Source organism: Varanus komodoensis, unplaced genomic scaffold (genome assembly GCF_004798865.1).
Source record: "Varanus komodoensis strain SLA01 unplaced genomic scaffold, ASM479886v1 scaffold2, whole genome shotgun sequence".
Lineage (NCBI taxonomy): Eukaryota > Metazoa > Chordata > Lepidosauria > Squamata > Varanidae > Varanus > Varanus komodoensis.
Window position 1 is genome coordinate 807,334 of NW_025335568.1, and position 8,647 is coordinate 815,980.

An 8,647-nucleotide genomic window follows, 5' to 3' on the forward strand; every position below is an offset into this window, starting at 1 on the left:
GCTGCTGGCGGCCAGCCGCGCCCCTACCTGGACAGAGGCGGCCTGACTTGTGGTAATCTCTGAATTAGGTTGTGCGTTTCTTTAACTGCTACACCGGCAAAGCTCCCTGGGCAGTCGCAACGACCTGTTCAAACACAATCTAAAATGCACTACAGTATAAAGACACTGAGGAAAAAATTGCCGTACAAAAGATCAAGCCACATCAAAGCCGCATGGCTGCAATGCGCTTTGTGTGGGGCTGCCCTTGAAGACGGTTCGGAGGCTGCCGCTCATGCTAACGCAGCAGCCGGACTAATAACCGGGACCAGGAGCTCCAGCCATAAGGGACCAGTCCCGACGCACCCGCACTGGCTGCCTGAATGCTTCCGGGCCCCTGCGAGGTCCTGCTTGGACCCGCGGAGGGACCCCATCCTGTGGTCGACCCCGCCATCTTTTCGGTGCCGGCTGAGGCAGCCGTCATGCAGAGGCTTTTCAGGATGCGTTCGGACCCCCAGGGGCCGGAGGGGGCTGCCCATCCCGGGGCGCTCATGGGGCCGCTCTCCCTGAGTGCTGTTTCAGCTGTTTGCTTTGTTTTAAAATGTTTGCACTGGCGTGTTGTTGTGTTGCTTCTCCGAACTCCTGTAAACCACCCAAAGAACTCTGATGATTGGGTGGCATAGGAATAAATAAATAAGTAAATGTGAAACGTTTTCCCTTGCAGCATCCTGGAGGAGGAGGGTCTCAGCGGCTACTGGCCCTGCTGGCCGTGGGCTTCCTCCTTCGGCCGAGGCGCCCTGCCCGCATTGCCATCGCTGGGGAGCTGCCGGAGGGGCTCTTGTGCCCGTCCTGCTGGAGGCTGCAGACTCATTGAAGTGTGGACTGGAAGCTCTGCAGGACACCGTCCCCTCTAGGCGGCTGCCAGCAAGGGAGGTTTGGCTCACGATGCCCGAAGGCCGTGCCCAGGGCCACTGCTTCCAGCCAGGCGCCCTGCCTCTCCAGCTCGCGTCTTGGACTGTCTCCAAAGCTGCCCCTGCAGAAGGGCAGGATTCCACTCGCTGAATGCTGGAGCGCCAAACATGGGACACATGAGCCCATGCCCCCACTTGATAGACAACATGGGGTGCCCTCTAGATTGGGGGCGTGAGGTATAACTTGCCTGCAATAGTCCGTTTAAGGCCCTTTTAATTTGTTGGGAATGGCAGCCCTGTGACCTGGGAACAGCCTGGGGTCAAGTCCTGGATTTGGAGTCGGTGTTGAGCTCCTCTTTTAATTTAGAGGGCTTTGCAAGTTGTGGCTCGGATTTTGAGCCATGTCAGCAAGTTGTGAGCGGCACCCGGGCCCCCGGGAGCAGGGGGAAGGTCAAGCTGCTCAGACGCGGGAAACTCGGCCTCGTGAACGTCCGTGGGGGAGCGCGCTCCTTGCTCCCACCGCAGGCCTAAACTGCTGCGCTGGGACGGGGCTTGTCGCCCCCCCTTGCGTGGTCCGTACAAGGTGCGGATGTACCTGGCCAACCCTTGAGCAAGAGCCCGAGGCGCCCCTCTCGGGTTGGGGCCGCTTCACGGCGGCCCTGGGAAAGGCCTCCACGCTGAGTGCGCTCCGGCCAGCCCCCTGCGCAGGCGTGCTCTGGGGGCTGCAGCCCAGGCGCCCCCTCACCCTGGCCAGCCGGGCCCTTCCTGCCTGTCCTCCCCACAGCCAGGGAGATGCCACTGAAAGGAGAGGAACGACCACGACCTGCCCCCTCCCCAGACAGGAAGGGGCACCAGGACCCCAAGGCCTGAGGGCCCGCATGGCGCTGTGGCCAGGAGGTCGGGGCTGGGACTCGGGAGAGCTGGGCTGCAGCCCCCGCTGGGCCACGGAACCAGCCGGGCGACTTGGGCCAGCCGCAGACGCTCAGCCCGGCCTGCTTCACAGGGCTGTCGTTGCGGGAATAAGACTGAGAGCAGGAGGAGGGGAAGGAGGTCAGCTGCTGGGAGCTCTTTGAGAGGGACTGGGCAGGATGCTGGACTGGGCGCCCCTCCCGTTTTAACAGGGCTGCTGCAGAGGAGCTTCCCTGTAAATGGCATCACTCTCGGCACCACCTGTGTTTTCAGCTGCTAAAAGCTGACGGCGGGGGGGGGGGGGGGGGGGCACAGCTCTCCCCTGTGAGAGGCCAGCCTCCGTGCACGTGCTGCCAGGCCGTCTGGGTGCCGAGCCCCTTCCTCCCACGGCTGGGGAGTCAGAACCAGGCACCTGAGCAGCTCAGGAGGGCTTCCAAGAAAGCACAGACCGGCAGCAGGGCTGCGGCGGCTTCCCCGACGTGCCACCCACCGGTGATGGCAGGTGGCGCGTTGGAGGGACTCTTCCCAGCCTCCGCAGCATCGCCCACGGAGCAGCCGCAGCCGCCAGCCTGCCCTCCGTAGCCTAAGCGCTGCGCCCGACTGACAGTGAGGGACAGTCACTCTGTTTACCTTTGATAAGCTGATTAGCCTGTGATTATGAGCTGGTCTGGCCTTCACTCTGTGTGTGTGTGTGTGTGTGTGTGCGCGCGCGCGCGCGCAAGCGAGCAAGCGAGCGAGCGCATGGAGCAAGGAGTACAACGGAAGGCAGGGCAGAAATCTGGCCCTGCACAGGGACCCTGCTGAAGCCCAAGGCCCACTCCTGCCGAGGGCCCGGTGCCCCTGCCCCAGGCAGGCTGGCCCACCAACCTCATTGCACAGGCGAGGGGACGAATGGAGAGATCCCCTTCCAGGTCCCGCAGCCTCAGCAGGAAGCAGAGGTGGGTGGGCAGGCCGCTGGGCTGAGCAGGCATCAGCCTGGGGGCCCACAGGCCCCGCATGGACCCCAACGAGCTCGCGGCTTCCCTGCCCACGGACGCCTGGGCATGCCCATCTCCGCAGCTGAGCCAGGCCAACGCAGATGCCGGGAGAGGGAAAGCAGCCTCCCCCCAGGACGCCTGTGTGCAAAGGACACCTGGCTCTGCGAGCAGAGCGGTCCCGGGGGCCGCATGGGGCGCCCCTGCAGGCCAGGGCTTGTCCAAAGATGGCTGGCAGCCTGGGCGGGAATCGCTGGGCTGCCCCCAGCCGCCTTTGGAAGGACTGGAAGCGTCGCGCTTTTTCCCCACAAGTGGGATCCAGGGGGCGGACTCCATGGCCCGGGAGACCCCTTCTGCCTCGCTCTGTTTCTGGGGGGGTGCCTTTGTCCCCCCCCACTTCTTGCTGGGGCAAAGGTCAGCGGGGGCTGCATGGAGCCTCAGCCACCCGCCAGTCGGGGGGCACAGAGTGAGTGCTGAGTCTGGGCTCTTTGAGTGGAGATCGGGGGGGGGGGGAGCCTCTCTTTGGGGTCTGAAGCGGGAGGAACCTTGGCTTTTTGCACACCTGCCTGAATGTTTTGCGCTGCCCCTGCACCTGTTCGAGCTGGTAAGTTAAGCCCACGCACCACATGCTGCTGCTGCGTCCACCGGCGTCTGTTCTTTCCCGGACGGACGAGACTGTGACACACGGATGGCCGGGCATCATCCGGCAGGCCGGAAAACGGTCGGTCCCCCAGGCAGGAGCGCCACCAACAGCTGCCTGCTGGGCATGAGCACTTGAGACGCGGCTGAAGGGCGGGGGAGCTGAGCAGGGTTCCGTTTGTTTATTGTAAGTGCAACGCAGCAGGTCTGGCAAATTTCCCTGGAGAGGGAATTCCACAGTCTCTAACCGAAAAGCTCTGTTTCCAGGAAATGCTTATTTTTTATGTTCTTTATTCATTAAAATATGTAGGATTTGCCTTTCAGTCCAAACATCGCTCCCCGTGCAGCGTACGAGAAAGGGGGGAAGTGTTAGAAACACGGTTCATCGTATCGGAGTTGGAAGGGTGTCTGTCTGGCGGGGAGGGGCGGGAGGAGGGATGCCCCAAATGTTTGGCATCGGGCCGCCTTGGGGTTTACATTCTGAAACGGAGGGCTTGCGCTTTCCCCGGAGAAGGGCTGGCCGTTGGCATCGACAGTGCGCACTCCGCGCTGCAGCATCCTCTCACTGGCTCTGCGCAGGGTTGCGTGCCACCTCCTGGGCCGCCGACCCTCCGGTTCCCGGATGGGCAGACGCAGGGCCTCCCGAGGGCGGCCAAGTCCCTCCACTCCAGGCAGCCGAGCTGGGCAGAGCGGCCACGCCGGCCTGGAGCCCGGGGCAAGTCCAGGTGGGCCCCCGCCGGAGGGGCGGCTGCGTGTCGCTCCCGCCGCAGGCCAGACCACGCCTGGGGAAGCAGGCTGGCTCTGTGGCAGTGGGGCTGCCCCCTGCTCCCGCTGGCGGCTGATGCTTGCCCCCGAACCGCGAGGCCGGGCCCTGGAATGCCCCCAGAGGACGTGCGGCGGCACCCAGGCGGGCCAAGCGCCCCGGTCCGGGTCCGGGCCCGGGCGCAGGCAGCCCCTCCAAGTGTCTCAGCCGCGTGGGCACAGAGCTTCTGCTCATTCGGGGCCAGTGCGCGCCCCTCTGCGCAGGTGGCCCCATAGCCTAGCACAGGGGGCCCTCCAAGCCGGACAGTGGGAGAGAAAGGCCCCCCGCCTTGCAAGGGCTCCATCTGGACCACTCCCCAAGAACCAGAGCCGCCCGCAAGTTCTGAAAAGTCCCATGAAGGAACCGGCAAGAACTCGGAGGGCGGGACTGGGACCGGGACCGAGGGGCTCACAGCCTGGGGATGGTGGGAACTGCAGTCCACCACACTCGGGGGGTGCCAAGCTGGGGGAGTCTGTCTGGAAGCCCCACCAGGAAAGGGGCTGGGAGCTCAGCACGGCCCCCCATGTCCCCCGCTGCGCAACCGTCCGGCACTGCCCAGCCCAGCCCAGCCCTGGACACGCACCCAAACGCGAGCTGACGCTGCAAAGGCCTGGCGAGAAGCAAAGGATGGCTGGTGACCGGTGAGGCGGGCGCGAAGCGACGGGGCTGGCGAGATGCGCAGGGCAGAGCCGGGCCCTCGCAGGAGCCGTTCCCACCTGAGCGGGCACCCCAGGCGCTCTCTTCCGCCAGCCCCGCCGGGGAAATCGCCCCCTCCCTTTTCTCCCGGGTGACGGCTCCGGGGGGGGGGGGCCCTGAGCGCCCCCCTTCCTTGCCGTGGGGCACGCGCGCCCCCTAGTGCCGCAAGGGGGCCACCGTCGCCGGGAAGGGCGCTCCTGCCGCCCTGGGACGCCCGTCAGCCGGCTTCCTCCGAGGCACGCCGCCCTTTGATCCCCCCACGGTCCTTGCGGTGGGGGAGGCGGGGAGGGGGCTGGCCTGGCTTCAGGGCTGAGCGAGGTCACCAACAAGGAACCTGCAGTCCTGGCGTCCGGCCCTAGCAGGGCTTCTGGTTGGCGTGGAACAGAAAGGAAAGGAATAATGGTGATCATACGCAAAGCAACATCCACCCCACCCCGCCCTGATGGACGGAAAGCCCCCAGCACGGGGGTGGTGCGAAACAGGCACGTGGATCCCCCGAGGATGCTGGGACCGGTGCAAGGACAGGGTCAAGGCCAAGCCCCCCCTCCGCCTGGCCCCAGCGCACCTTGCGCAGGCGTGTCGCCTCCCGCTGTCCCCGCAGCACGCCCTGCTCTGAGGGTGGCACCTGGGGGCCCGCCGGCTGTTGGGGTCTGCAAGGCCATCTGCCCAGCCGGCGTGGTCAGCGGGCGGGGCTGGCGAAAGGCACGGGCCAGAAGGCTTGGAGGGCCCCCCCGGCCGTCCCGCTTCTTGGCCCGCCTTCCGAAGGAGGGGCGCCCTTGGAAAGAGATCCGGAGGCTTTGCTTGCAGCCACAGTGGAGGACTTCGCACGGCCTCCCCAAAAGTTCGGGCACGCTGGACTCCCAGAATCTGAGCAGCCCCGGAGGGTCGGGGAGGCTGGGTACACACAGCCCCTAGCCCAATCCTGGGCCCAGCGGCCTGACGGCAGGCAGGTGACCGGGAAGGGGCCATCGGCCCTTGGCCAAGCCCGTGGCCCCAGGCGCCTCCACGCGTCCCCCTGGAAAAGAACCGGGTAGCAAGGGACGCAGGAGCCCCGTCGGAGAGGCTGGGGACCTGGCCCCGCAAGCGCACCACTCGGCAGCCCGGGGGGCAGTTGCGCGGGGGGAGCTGTGCTCTGGCCATCTGGCAACCACAACAGAAACCACAGAGCCACAGAGTGGCCGTGGCCAGTTGATTTCACAGAATCACAGAATAGTAGTAGAGCTGGAAGGGGCCAGGAAGGCCATCGGGTCCACCCCCTGCTCTTGCAGGGCACCAGGTCACACCATCCCACTCAGAGGGCTGGCCAGTTTCTTTTTGAATCCCTCCAGTGTGGGAGAGCCCCCCTTCCCCACCTCCCCAGGCAGCTGGTCCCACTGTCGCATTGCTCTGGCCGTGAGGAAGCATTTCTTGATATCTAGCCTGAATCTGGGCTGTCCCAGCTTGAGTTGATTATTCTGTGTCTTACACTCTGGAATCAACAAGAGGATGTCACCACCTTGCGACAGCCTTTGAGGGATTTTTTTAGAATTTAAAAAGGGATTTAAAAGCCAAGAGGGTGCTTCTTCCCTTGATAAAAGATATAGTAGATAGTTGGAAAGTCCATGGTTAAAAGGCTGGAAATCGCAGGCCTTGCTTCAGGCTAACCTTACTTACCTTGTAAAGTTCAGCCTAGGTTTGCTGCTTTTTTTTTTTTAACCCTAAATAAAGCAAGTTTCAGGGTGACTCTCTTCTTGCATTTTCCTGATTACTTCTGGAAGAGCTCCAAATTTTTAAATGCTTGCGCATTAATCCAAAGAGGCCTTTGGAGGCACCAGACGGCTGGTGAAGTGGAGCCGACTGCGCATGCCGGCAGCGGCTTCCGCGCCCTCGCCGGGCACCCGCCTCGCTTGCCTTGCCGTCCGGCGCCCTCTGCTGGCCGCGTCCGGGAGCGAGCGGGCCTCGGCCTCCGTTCAACAGAGGACGTCCTGCTGAAGGGCCCCCTCTTCCAACGGGGCTGGGGGGCTGACCAGGACACTGGCTAGAATGCGCATTTAGCTGAAAATGAAACAGCCCGTTTCGAATCTGATTTTACACCATCTGTGCGTGTGCAGTGCAGGGGAACTGGAGGGCTATTTATAAATACCTGCGTGTGTTTTGCAGAAATATGGCGATGATGTGGTGCTTGGGCACGGTCATGAGGCCCTCCCTAAACGGTGAAGAACTGATGGCGGAAGCTTTCTCTGTTTGGCGCCCGCTACATATACTGGGCTGCAGCTCCCACGGTTCTCCGCCAAGATGGTCGTTCTGGAGCTGCAGGCTAAGACACCTGGAGGGCACCTGGCGGTGGAAGGCCGGAATCGGATCTGGCCATCCTGCCCCTCAGAGGGACCCTGGGAGAAGAGCTGCCACCTGCCATGTGCAGGTGTGGGGGCACCTTTGTCCAGGATGGCTTGCAGGCGGCAGGTTTCAGGTGAAAGCGGGACAGGCAGGGGCTGCTTGGAAGCAAAGCTGTTCTTGCCCAAACCATTTTCGAAGGGAGAGAATTCCGCCTGGTAGGCTGCACTGGATAGCAAAACCTTCTGCCTGACCAACCCACGGCTCAGAGAAGCCTGCAGAAAGCACCCCCCCCCCAAACATGCTGGGGACAATGCAGAGCTTAGTGTTTCGCACCGCCAATGTCTGCAAACACTGGCAGTGCTTCCCAGGCCTCGCTGCAGCAATCCTTGTGACAACCTGGCCATGGGGGTCCCTGTCACCACAACTGCGGGCTTGGGGAGGGCCGCGGAGGGCGTGCAGAGGCGCACTCGTTTGACGGCCTGACTGCCGGCTCAGTCACTGAGCAGAGTGTGGAGCTGGGGGACCTCCATCCCCGAGCGAGACCCCCTTTCCTGCAATCCCTCACCAAATTCCCTGCCTGCTCTGCGGGGAAGGTGGGGGCCCAGCTCCCCCCACGGAAGCCTCCCGAAAGGAGCGTGAGCGCTGGGGAAGGCAGGGGACCCAAGGGGGACCCAGAAGGGCCAGAGGTGCAGCCTCTGCCGCTTTTGCTTTCACGCCTTCGGACTTTGCCTGACCGCCGTGCGGGGATCGACCCTACAAGAGGGCGCCTGCAGGTGTGAAGGCAGCCGCCCTCTCGCAGGATGGGCAGCCTGTCGCCACGGGAAGGACTCAGTCCCGGAAGCATGGCAAGGCGGCTCGGGGGACACAAGTCACTGGAGACCCAGATGGGGTGAAAGGGGCAGGGTCACAAGGCTGGAGGGCCCGAAGCGCCGTCCCCCAGGAACTGGCCCCTTCCGAGGCGGGGCTGCCAAGAGTGGGGGTGCGGGGCCAGCTCTGCGCTGAGGGCGGGGGCGGGAGGGCGCTCTGCAAGCCGCAGCCCAGGCGGCCGTGACAAGGCCCTGTGCCCGGGTTGCCACACGACGGGGGAGCCAGCTCTGCCATCGCCAGAATGCAGGACTGGGGCACATTTGGCACGAAGCCACCAAGCCCCCCCCCCCCCCCCCCCCCCCCCCCCCCGCTGGCTTCCAGGCGCTGCGGCTCCCGTGGCGAAACGCAGCAGACGAGCCGGGGTGGCACCGCGCCGCAAGGCTTCCCGCCGTCCCGCGGCCGGAGGCTCCACCGCGGCCATGCGGGCCCCTTCCGGTTCTGCGCTTCGCTTGCCGGCCACGCGGGGGCGGCGCCTGGCCGGCCTCCTCCCCGGGGCGGGCGGCACGCAGCCCGGCCCCCTTCCCGGCGGCGGCGGCAGCGGCGGCGCGCCATGGCCG